Raw genomic sequence first — 17447 nt, forward strand, 5'->3', positions numbered from 1 at the left:
CTCTTATTTTGATCTTTTGTGGATATGTGTATATATATCCATGTATATACAGGGTGATTCAAAAGTCGCAGTACACCCTTTTGTTTCAAAAACTTTGCAGGAAATGGGAAAACTGAATACTCCAGAAAGCTTATGGGTGAGGTCGGCTATCTTTTAGGGTATGTACCGAACATGCGCGCCATCATGAAATCATCCATCTTGAATCTATGTCAATTTTTTCAGATGGAAAAGGGTCGTGTAACATGTCAAACAACATTAGAACTTGCTGAAAAGTGTATTGCTGCAAACAGATTTGAAATAGCAGTTATGGTTCAAAAGTTACAACACTTTTTTTGTTGGAATTACAGGCTGAACTGTTCTCCATAAAGAACAGTCATTTAATGTGTGGGCGTTGTGCTGCATTGTGGGCTCTTCACGAAGGATGCCAAAACCATTGTTGAGGTTGTCTCGTCAGTAGCACTTTTTGGATGACCACTCCGTGACTTGTCAGCCACAGTCCCAGTTTCTTGGAATTTGAAAATTAGGCACCTGACAGTGTTATGTGAAATTGGAGGTCTTTCTAGGTGCCGGTTGTTAAAATCTGCAACTATGACACGGAAACTTCGTTCTCCAGACATCAAAATGACCTCAATTATCTCCTCTTTTGTCAAAGCCATCTTCAGTTACCTGCAACAAAAAAAGTGTTGTCACCATCAACTTCCTGTTTTCTGATTGGCTCCACAGAGATCATAATACACAATTAAACATGTTATATGTATCCTAAAGCATAAAAAAAAAGTCACCAAGGAAAAATAAACTGTGCAGGCAGGCCAATTTTGACTATATCGGAGGTTCATACCTCCAACTAGATCGCATAGTCAATATCGGCCGTAGTCTGCATTGCACCGTGTGTATGCGGATTTAGGTCAATGAATGGACCTTTGTGGCCTTTGAACTGTTTTTGGGATGTTTCTATTTTTTAAAACGGCTTGGAATTCCCTGATGTATTGATCCAACAAAGCTTGATCTTCCTCAGAAAGTGATGGATCGGAGAACTGAGCAATGGACAAAGACTCCGAACAACCACTGTAAGAAGATGACACGGTAGTGAAACTGACTGTCAAGTTCCTGGACTGAGACCTGGAGTGTTTCTGTTCTTGATGTCTTGGAAATCTTTAACGTATTGGTCCAGCAAAGCCTGATCTTTGTTTAGACAGTGAAGTGGTGATGGATGGAGTAATAGGCAAATTCATGGCAGATAGGGTAGGATACTCAGATTACCCCAGTTGAACTGTCTCTGGACCAAATCTTTTAATTACAGTGTCACAGAAGTTCTGAAAATCTTGAAGTGTTGGATACTTGGACTCAGTAAGTGAATTAGCCCAATCTAAGACTTCCTCTCTGAAATCCAGAAGAAGATATTTATCTATATTGGCAGTAGCAATACTACACGATAATAAGAATTTACTTACCGATAATTCTATTTCTCGTAGTCCGTAGTGGATGCTGGGGACTCCGTAAGGACCATAGGGAATAGCGGCTCCGCAGGAGACTGGGCATATCTAAAGAAAGCTTTAGGACTATCTGGTGTGCACTGGCTCCTCCCCCCATGACCCTCCTCCAAGCCTCAGTTAGGATACTGTGCCCGGACGAGCGTACACAATAAGGAAGGATCTTGAATCCTGGGTAAGACTCATACCAGCCACACCAATCACACCGTACAACTTGTGATCTGAACCCAGTTAACAGCATGATAACAGAGGAGCCTCTAGAAAAGATGGCTCACTACAGCAATAACCCGATTTTTTGGTAACAATAACTATGTACCAGTATTGCAGACAATCCGCACTTGGGATGGGCGCCCAGCATCCACTACGGACTACGAGAAATAGAATTATCGGTAAGTAAATTCTTATTTTCTCTAACGTCCTAAGTGGATGCTGGGGACTCCGTAAGGACCATGGGGATTATACCAAAGCTCCCAAACGGGCGGGAGAGTGCGGATGACTCTGCAGCACCAAATGAGAGAACTCCAGGTCCTCCTCAGCCAGGGTATCAATTTTGTAGAATTTTACAAACGTATTTGCTCCTGACCAAGTAGCTGCTCGGCAAAGTTGTAAAGCCGAGACCCCTCGGGCAGCCGCCCAAGATGAGCCCACCTTCCTTGTGGAGTGGGCATTTACAGATTTTTGGCTGTGGCAGGCCTGCCACAGAATGTGCAAGCTGAATTGTACTACAAATCCAACGAGCAATAGTCTGCTTAGAAGCAGGAGCACCCAGCTTGTTGGGTGCATACAGGATAAACAGCGAGTCAGTTTTCCTGACTCCAGCCGTCCTGGAAACATATATTTTCAGGGCCCTGACAACGTCTAGCAACTTGGAGTCCTCCAAGTCCCTAGTAGCCGCAGGCACCACAATAGGTTGGTTCAGGTGAAACGCTGAAACCACCTTAGGGAGAAACTGAGGACGAGTCCTCAATTCCGCCCTGTCCGAATGGAAAATCAGATAAGGGCTTTTACAGGATAAAGCCGCCAATTCTGACACGCGCCTGGCCCAGGCCAGGGCCAACTGCATGACCACTTTCCATGTGAGATATTTTAACTCCACAGATTTAAGTGGTTCAAACCAATGTGACTTTTGGAACCCAAAAACTACATTGAGATCCCAAAGTGCCACTGGAGGCACAAAAGGAGGCTGTATATGCAGTACCCCTTTTACAAACGTCTGAACTTCAGGGACTGAAGCTAGTTCTTTTTGGAAGAAAATTGACAGGGCCGAAATTTGAACCTTAATGGACCCCAATTTCAGGCCCATAGACACTCCTGTTTGCAGGAAATGTAGGAATCGACCCAGTTGAATTTCCTCCGTCGGGCCTTACTGGCCTCGCACCACGCAACCTATTTTCGCCAAATGCGGTGATAATGTTTTGCGGTTACATCCTTCCTGGCTTTGATCAGGATAGGGATGACTTCATCCGGAATGCCTTTTTTCCTTCAGGATCCGGCGTTCAACCGCCATGCCGTCAAACGCAGCCGCGGTAAGTCTTGGAACAGACAGGGTCCTTGCTGGAGCAGGTCTCTTCTTAGAGGTAGAGGCCACGGATCCTCCGTGAGCATCTCTTGAAGTTCCGGTTACCAAGTCCTTCTTGGCCAATCCGGAGCCACGAATATAGTGCTTACTCCTCTCCATCTTATCAATCTCAGTACCTTGGGTATGAGAGGCAGAGGAGGGAACACATACACTGACTGGTACACCCACGGTGTTACCAGAGCGTCTACAGCTATTGCCTGAGGGTCCCTTGACCTGGCGCAATACCTGTCGAGTTTTTCCCAACGGTTTCTAATCATGTGGAAGACTTCTGGGTGAAGTCCCCACTCTCCCGGGTGGAGGTCGTGCTGAGGAAGTCTGCTTCCCAGTTGTCCACTCCCGGAATGAATACTGCTGACAGTGCTATCACATGATTTTCCGCCCAGCGAAGAATCCTTGCAGCTTCTGCCATTGCCCTCCTGCTTCTTGTGCCACCCTGTCTGTTTACGTGGGTGACTGCCGTGATGTTGTCCGACTGGATCAACACCGGCTGACCTTGAAGCAGAGGTCTTGCTAAGCTTAGAGCATTGTAAATGGCCCTTAGCTTCAGGATATTTATGTGAAGTGATGTCTCCAGGCTTGACCATAAGCCCTGGATATTCCTTCCCTGTGTGACTGCTCCCCAGCCTCGCAGGCTGGCATCCGTGGTCACCAGGACCCAGTCCTGAATGCCGAATCTGCGGCCCTCTAGAAGATGAGCACTCTGCAACCACCACAGGAGGGACACCCTTGTCCTTGGTGACAGGGTTATCCGCTGATGCATCTGAAGATGCGACCCGGACCATTTGTCCAGCAGGTCCCACTGGAAAGTTCTTGCGTGGAATCTGCCGAATGGGATTGCTTCGTAGGAAGCCACCATTTTACCCAGAACCCTTGTGCATTGATGCACTGAGACTTGGCTCGGTTTTAGGAGGTTCCTGACTAGCTCGGATAACTCCCTGGCTTTCTCCTCCGGGAGAAACACCTTTTTCTGGACTGTGTCCAGGATCATCCCTAGGAACAGAAGACAAGTCGTCGGAACCAGCTGCGATTTTGGAATATTAAGAATCCAATCGTGCTGCCGCAACACTACACTAGCATGCATAAAACGGGGTATTGATGCTAGGGACGAGAGTATTATACTCCCATTATATAAATCACTAGTGAGGCCACACCTTGAATACTGTGTACAGTTCTGGGCACCGTACTACAAAAAGGATATCCTGGAGCTTGAAAAGGTACAAAGGAGGGCGACCAAACTAATTAAGGGCATGGAGACGATGGAATACAAGGAAAGGCTTGAAAGACTAGGCATGTTTACATTGGAAAAGCGGAGACTAAGAGGGGATATGATCAACATCTACAAATATATAAGGGGACAATACTCAGAGCTTGCGCGGGACCTGTTTTTGGTTAGATCAACACAGAGGACTCGTGGACACTCGCTCAGGTTAGAGGAGAGGAGATTCCGCACAATACGGCGTAAAGGCTTTTTCACGGTAAGGACAATACGTGTTTGGAATTCCCTGCCCGAGGGAGTTGTAATGGCGGAATCTGTCAACACCTTTAAGAATGGGTTAGATAAATTCCTATTGGATAAGGATATCCAGGGGTATGGTGCATAGTCATGCATTATAGTTACTATTTAGTCAGATCATCATGCAGAGGACACCACAAATAGGTTGAACTCGATGGACAATTGTCTTTTTTCAACCTCAGATACTATGTTACTATGTTACTAAAAGATAGTGCTACACCGACCTCCAACTGTTCCCTGGATCTTACCCTTATCAGGGAATCGTCCAAGTAAGGGATAACTAAAATTCCCTTCCTTCGAAGGAATATCATCATTTCGGCCATTACCTTGGTAAAGACCCGGGGTGCCGTGGACCATCCATACGGCAGCGTCTGAACTGATAGTGACAGTTCTGTACCATAAACCTGAGGTACCCTTGATGAGAAGGGTAAATTTTGACATGAAGGTAAGCATCCTTGATGTCCCGAGACATCATGTAGTCCCCTTCTTCCAGGTTCGCAATCACTGCTCTGAGTGACTCAATCTTGAATTTGAACCTCTGTATGTAAGTGTTCAAAGATTTTAGATTTAGAATCGGTCTCACCGAGCCGTCCGGCTTCGGTACCACAACAGTGTGGAATAATACCCCGTTCCCTGTTGCAGGAGGGGTACCTTGATTATCACCTGCTGGGAATACAGCTTGTGAATGGCTTCCAAAACTGTCTCCCTGTCAGAAGGAGACATCGGTAAAGCCGACTTTAGGAAACGGCGAGGGAGAGACGTCTCGAATTCTAATTTGTACCCCTGAGATATCACCTGAAGGATCCAGGGGTCTACTTGCGAGTGAGCCCACTGCGCGCTGAAATTCATTGAGACGGGGCCCCCACCGTGCCTGATTCTGCTTGTAAAGCCCCAGCGTCATACTGAGGGCTTGGCAGAGGCGGGAGAGGGTTTCTGTTCCTGGGAACTGGCTGATTTCTGCAGCCTTTTTCCTCTCCCTCTGTCACGGGGCAGAAATGAGGAACCTTTTGCCCGCTTGTCCACGAAAAGACTGCGCCTGATAATACGGCGTCTTCTCATGTTGAGAGGCGACCTGGGGTACAAACGTGGATTTCCCAGCTGTTGCCGTGGCCACCAGGTCTGAAAGACCGACCCCAAATAACTCCTCCCTTTAATAAGGCAATACTTCCAAATGCCGTTTGGAATACGCATCACCTGACCACTGACGTGTCCATAACCTTCTACTGGTAGAAATGGACAACGCACTTAGACTTGATGCCAGTCGGCAAATATTCCGCTGTGCATCACGCATATATAGAAATGCATCTTTTAAATGCTCTATAGGCAAAAATATACTGTCCCTATCTAGGGTATCAATATTTTTAGTCAGGGAATCCGACCACGCCAACCCAGCACTGCACATCCAGGCTGAGGCGATTGCTGGTCGCAGTATAACACCAGTATGTGTGTAAATACATTTTAGGATACCCTCCTGCTTTCTATCAGCAGGATCCTTAAGGGCGGCCATCTCAGGAGAGGGTAGAGCCCTTACAAGCGTGTGAGCGCTTTATCCACCCTAGGGGGTGTTTCCCAACGCACCCTAACCTCTGGCGGGAAAGGATATAATGCCAATAACATTTTAGAAATTATCAGTTGTTATCGGGGGGAAACCACGCATCATCACACACCTCATTTAATTTCTCCGATTCAGGAAAACTACAGGTAGTTTTTCCTCACCGAACATAATACCCCTTTTTGGTGGTACTCGTATTATCAGAAATGTGTAAAACATTTTTCATTGCCTCAATCATGTAACGTGTGGCCCTACTGGAAGTCACATTTGTCTCTTCACCGTCGACACTGGAGTCAGTATCCGTGTCGGCGTCTATATCTGCCATCTGAGGTAACGGGCGCTTTAGAGCCCCTGACGGCCTATGAGACGTCTGGACAGGCCCAAGCTGAGTAGCCGGCTGTCTCATGTCAACCACTGTCTTTTATACAGAGCTGACACTGTCACGTAATTCCTTCCAACAGTTCATCCACTCAGGTGTCGACCCCCTAGGGGGTGACATCACTATTACAGGCAATCTGCTCCGTCTCCACATCATTTTTCTCCTCATACATGTCGACACAAACGTACCGACATATAGCACACACACAGGGAATGCTCTGATAGAGGACAGGACCCCACTAGCCCTTTGGGGAGACAGAGGGAGAGTTTGCCAGCACACACCAGAGCGCTATATATATACAGGGATAACCTTATATAAGTGTTTTTCCACTTATAGCTGCTGTATCTTTAATACTGCGCGTAATTAGTGCCCCCCCCCCTCTCTTTTTTAACCCTTTCTGTAGTGTAGTGACTGCAGGGGAGAGACAGGGAGCTTCCCTCCAACGGAGCTGTGAGGGAAAATGGCGCCAGTGTGCTGAGGAGATAGGCTCCGCCCCCTTATCGGCGGCCTTATCTCCCGTTTTTCTATGTATTCTGGCAGGGGTTAAATGCATCCATATAGCCCAGGAGCTATATGTGATGCATTTTTTGCCATCCAAGGTGTTTTTTATTGCGTCTCAGGGCGCCCCCCCCAGCGCCCTGCACCCTCAGTGACCAGAGTGTGAAGTGTGCTGAGAGCAATGGCGCACAGCTGCAGTGCTGTGCGCTACCTTGTTGAAGACAGGACGTCTTCTGCCGCCGATTTTCCGGACCTCTTCTGCCTTCTGGCTCTGTAAGGGGGCCGGCGGCGCGGCTCTGGGACCCATCCAGGCTGGGCCTGTGATCGTCCCTCTGGAGCTAATGTCCAGTAGCCTAAGAAGCCCAATCCACTCTGCATGCAGGTGAGTTCGCTTCTTCTCCCTTTAGTCCCTCGATGCAGTGAGCCTGTTGCCAGCAGGTCTCACTGAAAATAAAAAACCTAAACTAAAACTTTCACTAAGAAGCTCAGGAGAGCCCCTAGTGTGCACCCTTCTCGTTCGGGCACAAAGATCTAACTGAGGCTTGGAGGAGGGTCATGGGGGGAGGAGCCAGTGCACACCAGATAGTCCTAAAGCTTTCTTTAGATGTGCCCAGTCTCCTGCGGAGCCGCTATTCCCCATGGTCCTTACGGAGTCCCCAGCATCCACTTAGGACGTTAGAGAAAATCCAAACTCTATAACAATGAGGAATTGGTATGTAAGAGCATAGAATATGTGATAAAGAATCAGACAAGCACTCTGAGGATGAACTGAGTGATGATTACACAGGAGCAGAAGTTAATTCAGCCAGGGTCACTCCTGACTGAAGAGAGGATGCCATCTTCGGATCTGACTGGCAGATATCCCCAGCTGGGCCTGGCAAGGCACTTACAGTTGCAGGTGCATTCTGTACTACATATATCTGCTTTGTTGTAGTGGTCTAAGTTAACATTTATAACTAGCTTATGTCACAAAAAGTGCCAAGACTGCTAGCTACAAGCCTCTTTACCTGCCACTCCATGCAATGACCTGATTGCTTAGAGGGTCTCCAGGTCTTCTTTGCTCTCAGCATCTGGCTATGGCTCCTGCTCTTTCTCCCTGCTGCTACAAGGCTGTCCCTGGCATTCCATGTGCAGCGATTCCCACCAGATGCTGGCCACAGCAATGTTGGTCTGAATAAGATGACCTTTTGTATCACCAATGATATTCCAGCTCTCACAATCTGCAGTAGTGCTCAGGTATAAAAGGACTTTGGGCCTAATTCAGACCTGATCGCTGTTACAACAGCGATCACAGCCTGAAGCCCTTTCTGGAGTGCCCATGCGCAGTGGCCGCACTGCGCGTGTGCACTCAGTGAGACCCTGTGAGATGAGAAAGCATCTTACTGGTGTGATCGCCTCTGCTTGATTGACAGGCAGTTGCGGGGCGGGAGGGGGCATACTAATGGTGATAGAACTGCGTTCGTGGGGCGTGGTCCGGACAACACAGGCATGTCCGGACCATTGCGGGGACGGACTGCGGCAGCTGCATGATGTCACACGCAGCCGACGTGAACCAGAACGCGGCAGGTAGCCGCCTGCCAGTGCAGCCAGGATGCGCAGGTAGGGAGCTACTTGGCGGGTGTGAAAGCATCGCCGCCGTGCGATGCTTTTGCACTCGTGCGGGCGTGGGGTTAGGGCCTGACATGCAGGGCGGACTAGCCCTGTGCTGGGTGCCCCCCCATGTATCAAGAAACTGATCGTACATGTGCTAAATTGAGCACATTTACGATCAGGTCTGAATCACCCCCTTTGTGGAGATTCCAGAGACACTGTCCTCCGCAGTGTAAAGTACCTATGCATTTATCACCTATGCCCATACCACTTTGCAGTCAGCCTTGTACCAGTCCAGTTCCTGCTCAGTCCAATCCCAGTCTGGTTTCTGCCCAGTCTTGTGCCAGGTCAGTGCCTACTCTTTCTGGTGCCATTTCGGTTCCTGCTCATGCTGGTGCTATTCCGGTTCCTGCTCATTTCCGGTGCCATTCCAGTTCCCCCTCATTCCGGTCTCAGTCTAGTTTCTGCTCAGCCCAGTGTCTGTCAGGTTGCAAGTTACTAATACTCTGTTCAAAAGTCCAGCATTCCCAACGCCTACCTACCCTAGTGTCCTAGGTGGTTATCTTGTGTTACTTACAGCACTATCCAGAGGCTTAGTGTTCCTGATACCTGCCTCTTTTAGTGTTCAGAGTAACTGTTCAGTATCAAGTTGTTCCTGATCGGATTACAGCAGCTACCTTCTGTGATTCTTATAGTCTTCAATCAAGCTTTTATTATTCTATACGATTCTGTGTGCTCCTAATGGTACAGTTACTAAAGTGCAGGTTTTTAGAGGAGATAATGGGCCTAATTCAGTAAGGATTGCAAATTCTGCTAAGTAGCAGAATTTGCAATACTTGTGATCGCATGCTGGGGGCTGCCCAGCATGCTAATCACCGCCCCTGCCCTTGCGCACAGTCATCTTTTTGATCGGAGTGGCTGCATGTGACGTCACGCAGCCGCCCCAATCACGCCCCCATCACACCAGCATGCCCCCCGTTTCTAAGCCATGACCCTGGAACGCTCCGCCATGGAAATGGAGCGCTGCCACCCCGCGAACACCTCTGCCTGACTGACAAGCAGAGGCATTCGCATTTTCTGCGGGCGCATGTGCAGGATGGGCCATGCGCGCGCATCCTTTTAGTAATTTTTGCGGTTGGATCGCGTATTGCAATCCAACCTGAATCTGGCTTTATGGCCATAGAAACCAATTAGGTTTTAGCTATTATCTTCTAGAAGGTACTAGACAAATGATAAGTAAAACCTGATTGGTTGCTGCGGGCAGTATCTCCACTTCTAAAAACCTGCCCTTTAATAAATATACCCCCTACTATCAGTCCAGTTGTATTTTAATCCAATTCATGAGAAGGAGCTTTATTAGGCCACCCAGCTTCCTGCTACCTACTACTCACCCTACTCCAACCTGTGATTCCAGTCTGGGTTCACAAAGAACCACAATTGTGACAGTTTGCACTAGTCACATAGATTTGGCAAGTGGTTCAGACATTTATTGCAGAGTATTGCAAGTTGTCTGGAGGGTTTAGAGACCTCACAAAGGCAGCTGGCTCAATGCCTTCAGGAAAATATGGAGCTGGAACTCCTTTTTTTTCTGAAGCCTCATCTACAATATCCATTTAGCCACCACCACATATGCCGGTGTCTCGGCTCATACTATCAGCTCCCTATAAATTTGATGGAAGTCCTAAACAGTGTTGTTGATTTTTTAAATCAATGTGAAGTTCATTTTACACTACAGCCTGCTAGCTTTCCAACTGCCAAGACACAAGTTGCTTATATTGTAGCCCTTCTTACAGGTCAAGCCCTTGATTGGGTATCTCCATTGTGAGAAAGTTCGTATTAATTGCTGCCATTGCTAATTACTCGGAATTAATTACTACCTTTTGGAGAATCTTTGCTGAACCAGGGAGAACTACTTCTGCATCAGTAGATATCATGTGCCTTTGTCAGGACAACAAGTCTGTGGGTCATTATGTAGTTCTGTTCCAGACCTTAGCTTCTGAGCTGCAGTGGAATGAGGAAGCATTAACCTCAGCACTCTGGAATAGACGATCTGATAAAATTAAAGATGAGTTAGCAACTCAAGATCAGCCCACCAAATTTGATGATCAAATTTATCTTTGTAATAAAGTGGACTTGCATCTTAGGGAGTGATCTATTGAGAAAAGTTAAAGTGTTAAATTCAAATTTCATTCTTCTCATCCTCGTTCACCATCCACCAAAAGTGAACCTATGCAAATGAATAGATCTCGCCTCTCTCCTGAGAAGCGTTTGATATGTCATAAAGCAAACCACTGTCTGTATTTTGGGGAGTCTGGCCATGCAATCAATTCCTGCTCTAAACGACTACAAAATGGGAGCTCCTAATCTATCATGGAAAGTCTAGATTGGGAGCACTTAACCACTCTCTGCAAAAGCCTGCCTCTGTTATTACAGTATCTCTTGTACACTGCAAAGAGTCTAAGTCATTTTTTTTTAATCAATAAAATAGCCACACACAAGTTTATTAATAAATGCATACAGTATGTAACATTTTTTTAAGGTGCATATTATGTATATACAACTTTTAAGGAGCCTTTTATTTTTTAAAGGATCCTAGGTTATTTTTAAATAACCTGAAATTAGCAATTATTACCTGGGTACATACGTTTTCAATTATATATTTTATATATACAATCACAGTCATTATGCGTCATGGAAATGCACAGATATCTTTGTGCTTTGATAACTTTATGCATCGTGGCTTTTTTTTTTTTTTTATCTGTTTATTTCGATTTTGTCATATAATATTGTACATAATACAAACGGACGCATTCAGGTAGCGTTCAAAATAGAATAGCTGAATAGAAATGTGTAATCAGAGGGTTAAAGGTTACCAAAGTAGGGAGCCATAGGTATAAGTGGTAAGTCATTAAACAGTGACATATACCAAGGCCGTAAAGCCAACATCAGTAAATAAACATGTCAAGTGATTAAATGAACGTTCAGGAACTGTAAGGGTGGTACGTCTGAAAACTTCTGCCAAGATATCATAGTAATAACAGCGGCAGATGATGTGTGCAAATATTAAAACATACATTAACAAGTAAACAGTTTAGAACAAGGAGTAACACTACCGAGAAGTATTAGAACTCAAGGACATACACTGAAACTGGAGGGAGGCAGGTACAGGGGAAATTTAAGGAAAAATTATTTCACAGAAAGGGTAGTGGACAAGTGGAATAGCCTCCCATCAGAGGTGGTAGAGGCTAATACTGTAGAGCAATTTAAACATGCTTGGGATAGGCATATGAATATCCTTACAAAGAATTAAGGTTCAAAAAGGGTTGCGATTACCTAAAGGATAAAAAAAATGGGCAGACTAGATGGGCCAAGTGGTTCTTATCTGCCGTCAAATTCTATGTTTTACCCAAATCACATCATTAAAAGAAAAGAAGAAAGTAGATGACAGTGCCGTAACTAGACTTTTTAGCGCTGTGTGCAAGTAACTGCAACGGCGCCCCCCCCCCCCTTTGTCATGTTTGAAATGAACCCTACCTCTCCCCCCCCCCTCCCTTCCTATAATTCACACACCGCTAGTTACGCCACTGCCAGAGCGGCAACTAGACATTTTGGTGCCCTCTGCCAGAAAGAGAATTGCCCCCAACCGTTAGCCACATTACACTGCATAGTCACATTACACAGCACGGTAGCGTCCACCAGTTACATTACACAGCACGGTAGCGTCCACCAGTTACATTACACAGCACGGTAGCGTCCACCAGTTATATTACACAGCACGGTAGCATCCGCCAATCACATTACACCGCACGGTAGCGTCCACCAGTTAGATTACACCGCACGGTAGCAGCCACCAGTTACATTACACAGCACGGTAGCGTCCACCAGTTATATTACACAGCACGGTAGCATCCGCCAATCACATTACACCGCACGGTAGCGTCCACCAGTTACATTACACAGCACGGTAGCGTCCACCAGTTACATTACACAGCACGGTAGCGTCCACCAGTTATATTACACAGCACGGTAGCATTCGCCAATCACATTACACCGCACGGTAGCGTCCACCAGTTACATTACACCGCACGGTAGCAGCCACCAGTCACATTACACAGCACGGTAGCGTCCACCAGTTACATTACACAGCACGGTAGCGTCCACCAGTTACATTACACCGCACGGTAGCAGCCACCAGTCACATTACACAGCACGGTAGCGTCCATCAGTTACTTTGCACAGCACGGTAGCATCCGCCAGTCACATTACACTGCACAGTAGCGTCCACCAGTTACATTACACAGCACGGTAGCGTCCACCAGTTACATTACACCGCACGGTAGCGTCCACCAGTTACATTACACCGCACGGTAGCGTCCACCAGTCACATTACACAGCACGGTAGCGTCCACCAGTTATATTACACAGCACGGTAGCATCCGCCAGTCACATTACACTGCACAGTAGCGTCCACCAGTTACATTACACAGCACGGTAGCGTTCACCAGTTACATTACACCGCACGGTAGCGCCCACCAGTTACATTACACCGCACGGTAGCGTCCACCAGTCACATTACACCGCACGGTAGCGTCCGCCAGTTACATTACACAGCACGGTAGCGTCCACCAGTCACATTACACCGCACGGTAGCGTCCGCCAGTTAGATTACACCGCACGGTAGCATCCACCAGTCACATTACACCGCACGGTAGCGTTCGCCAGTTAGATTACACCGCACGGTAGCGTCTGCCAGTTAGATTACACCGCACGGTAGCATCCACCAGTCACATTACACCGCACGGTAGCGTCCGCCAGTTAGATTACACCGCACGGTAGCATCCACCAGTCACATTACACCGCACGGTAGCGTCCGCCAGTTAGATTACACCGCACGGTAGCGCCTGCAGTCACATTACACCACACATTAGCGTCCATTAGTTACATTACACCGCACAGCAGCGTTCATTAGTCACATTACACCTGACAGTAATACTCCAAATATATATATATATATATATATATATAGTTTTATACCATAGCAGAAGAATATTTACACACAATATTATGTATTCAAGTTACAGGGGACATTACATAAATGTATATGCAGTTTTTGGGGTTTGTTTTTTTACAAAATCTCTACACTAGTAGTTTATCTTTTTTTCTTTATTTTAGATAAACTACACAGTAGTTTATCTAAAAAGTCACTGAGACAAAGTCCAGAATTTCCAAACACAAGAAAAGTCTTTCTTAATGTTATTTGTTTTATTGAAATAAGTAGTAATAAGCACATACCTACAATATAAGCAGCACTTGCACGAGGGGTGGGAGGGACGGAGGAAGAGACTTCACTTGCTGTGATAAGCAGCAGCTGCAGCCATCGTCTCTCCTGTACACGGAAGCCAGTGTACAGTGCAGGAGAGCAGGAGGAGGGGGGGCGGAGCAGAGCCCAGCAGCATACGTAGGAGAGACTCACAGAAACAGATTGCCCAGCGCTGCCTGCTGTGCCTGTGATCTATATTAGCAGCACTGCCTTCGGTGGGGAAGGAGCCGGGAGCAGCGCTACTAATATACTGTGTACACTATAGCGGGCAGCGCAGCAGCTGGTGGCAGCTAATCAGTGTGGATGCGGATGGTGCGCCCACAGCGCAATTGCGCTGTGTGCAATGCCCCATCCGCACACACCTAGTTACGGCACTGGTAGATGAAAAGCGAAAGAAAATGAAAAGAAGGAGAAGAAAAGTTGGGCAGAGGGATATAGGGACACACATGAGGAGAGATGGGGAGGGAAGGTGAGACTGCCATATCATTATGAGATTGTAATTAGTACCTCAATATAAGATCAGACAGTGTAGTAAGAGCAATATAATATAGGAATGCAGGGGGGGAAGTTTAATAATGCAGAGTCTTCCAGAAGTTTCCTATGAAGGTACCATTCAGTTTGTTCAAACACTTTAAAGATCTGGGTTTGTGTGGACTGATCCCGCGAATCAATATAGGTACCCCACTTTTTATAAAAAGACTTGTCCCCGATTTCTTTATTAACCTGGGCTGATTTCCTGTCATAATACAATATTTGTAAGAGTTTGCCATGGACCTCCACTAGAGTGGGTGAGGATGAGGAAAGCCAGTGAGACAAAATAATTTTTTTGGAGACCGTTACCAGGACGGTGAGAAACGGTAAGGACCGTCGCTTCCCGGTTCCTAGGTCCCATTCCGAGAAATTTGCACATAAGCAAGATAAAGGAGTCGCTACCACTCTCACATGGAGTTATTGGTTAATATATGCCACCACTTTGTGCCATAATCGTTGGATCAGTCCACACTCCCAAAACATATGGTAGAAGGAAGCTATGCATACATGACATTTAAGGCATTCCACAGATTCTGCGGGGTTAAATCTAGCGTGTTGTATCGGGGAGATATAGGCCCTCTGCAGAGTGCGGAGGTGGACCTCCTGCAAATATGGGGAAGCGAGGAGAATAATGATCACTAAGTGAACTGTGGTTGGCTAGGTGAGGTATATCTTTGCGCCATTTGGTGAGAAGTCTATCCCATCTGTCCTCTGTCAATGCAGATGTCAGAATGGAATAAATCTGTCTAATGCGTGTTGGGCCAGACTTATGGATTTTGAGTGATACCAGTAATGGCTTGGGTGAGAGGGAAGATATTCGTGAAGTGGTGTGTGAGCGAGAGACTGTATCTAGATAATGACATGTCTGCAAATACATGAAGAAATGGGAGTGTGGGAGGTCAAATTTCTCCCGTAGGACTGAGAATGGAAGTATTGAGCCTCCCGAGACAAACACCTTGGAGGAATTGTCTAATTCTCTCTCCAGACACGGTAATTAGGGTTGATGAGAGATGGAGGAAAAGCCGGGTTACCCCATAGTTGGATACACGTTGAGACCATGGGATTGCATTTAAATTTCTTGTGCAGGGATTGCCATGCATAGTAAATATCATGACAAAGGGGGTTGTGAAGAATGTGGAGGATTTAGATAATAAAAGCGCTGCCGGGAAAAAAGGTGCAAAGAGGACCTCATCCAGTGTTGAATCAGTAAAGAGTTCCTGGTCATACAGCCAATCAGCAGCACATCGAAATAAGGAAGCCACGGAGTAGGACGCATAATCTGGGACACCTATTCCACCCGCTGATTTAGGGGCCATCAATTTGTCTAAAGCTATGAAAGCTTTCTTCCCTCTCCATAAGAATTTTGACGTAGCTGTTTAATATCATGATTAGTAAGACGTATTGGAAGCATTTGCATTAAATAAAATAATTTTGGAAAGACTATACTCTGTAGTACCGCCACTTTTCCCAATAGGGATAAAGGTAACAATTTCCAATTGTCCAGTAGCGTGGCTATGCATGCCAGCATGGGTGTGAAATTATCCTCATACAGCCGAGATAGATTAGCTGGGATCTGGACTCCTAAGTATGTGATTTTCTTATGGCCTATTTTAAAGGAAAGAGAGGGGAGGAGTTGGGGGATAGATTGTGCGGAGGAGCCTAATGGGAGGAGATCAGATTTGGCTATATTGATTCTGTATCCCGCCCTGTCCCCAAATGCCTGGATTAAACCAAGAATTTCCGGGATGGTAGTCGTTGGGTCTGATACAAATAAGAGCATATCATCGTCAAAGAGAGCAAGACGAAGTTCTACATCGCCGACCCTAATCCCTTTAAAAAGTGCCGATGTCCGCAATGCTATCGCCAGGGTCTCTAAGGCTATGGCGAAAAGTAAGGGTGATAAATGGCAGCCCTGTCTTGATCCTCGGTGAATTGTGAAAGGAGAAGATAAAATCCCATTACAAGACACTTGGGTCTGAGGGCTGGAATAGAGTAGTCTTAAAAAAATCCACAAAGGAATCTGGGAAACCAAATTGTAAGCGTGTTCGAAATAAGTGATCCCATTCTACCATATCGAATGCTTTTTCAGCATCAAGGGATAGAATAACAGGGTGTGTGGAGGGGGTTGTCATGCCGTCGTCGCGGCCGCCATACTTGCCTCTCCAGGGGGTGCTGGCTCTCCGGGCGGCCGTCCTCTCTGGCGGTCTCCGGCACCCGGCGCTCCGTCCGGCGCTCTAGGGTGGATGTCGCGGGTGCGCCCGGCATCCACTGGGGGACGGGTGACGTCATCGGCACTTCCCCAATCAGGTGCTGGCGGAAAGTACAAATTCAGACGCCGGGCAGAGTTCCGGCGCCTGAGTATCATCGTTACTGCTGCTGTAGTTGTGATCTCCAGAGCTCCCGTATCCCTGTGGCGTCAGCCCTTCCATCCGTGCCTCCAAGCACCTCCGTGCCTCCAAGCACCTCCGTGCCTCCAGCACCTCCGTGCCTCCAAACACCTCCGTGCCTCCAAGCACCTCCGTGCCTCCAGCACCTCCGTGCCTCCAAGCACCTCCGTGCCTCCAGCACCTCCGTGCCTCCAAGCACCTCCGTGCCTCCAGCACCTCCGTGCCTCCAAGCACCTCCGTGCCTCCAGCACCTCCGTGCCTCCAGGCACCTCCGTGCCTCCAACTCCAATCACCTCCGTGTCTTCAAGCACCTCCGTGCCTCCAAGCACCTCCGTGCCTCCAAGCACCACCGTGCCTCCAAGCACCACCGTGCCTCCAAGCACCTCAGCGTCTCCAAGCGCTTCAGCGCCTTCAAGCACCTCAATGCCTCTAGCACCTCAGTGCCTCTAGCACCTCAGTGCCTCTAGCACCTCAGCATCGCTCTCAGTGAGCTTATGGTAATCTTCATCAATTCATCAGCACCTTTGCAAGTCTTGTCTTTCAGGAGACCTTCAAGCGTCCACCCGTGCCTTCTGTCTACCGTCCTAATCCTGCATGAGGAAAACCTA

General features: G+C 47.2%; 1 long non-coding RNA gene across 1 annotated transcript; it reads right to left on the reverse strand.

Moving 5' to 3' along the window:
• Positions 1–255: 255 nt before the first annotated feature.
• On the reverse strand, positions 256–14169 carry LOC134938177 (uncharacterized). Its single transcript, XR_010180819.1, has 2 exons — positions 13894–14169; positions 256–666 (listed from the first exon to the last, which is right to left on the reverse strand). It is a non-coding gene; the product is annotated as an uncharacterized LOC134938177 (long non-coding RNA).
• Between the last annotated feature and the right edge of the window lie 3278 nt (positions 14170–17447).

This window comes from Pseudophryne corroboree, chromosome 1 (assembly GCF_028390025.1).
Source record: "Pseudophryne corroboree isolate aPseCor3 chromosome 1, aPseCor3.hap2, whole genome shotgun sequence".
NCBI lineage: Eukaryota > Metazoa > Chordata > Amphibia > Anura > Myobatrachidae > Pseudophryne > Pseudophryne corroboree.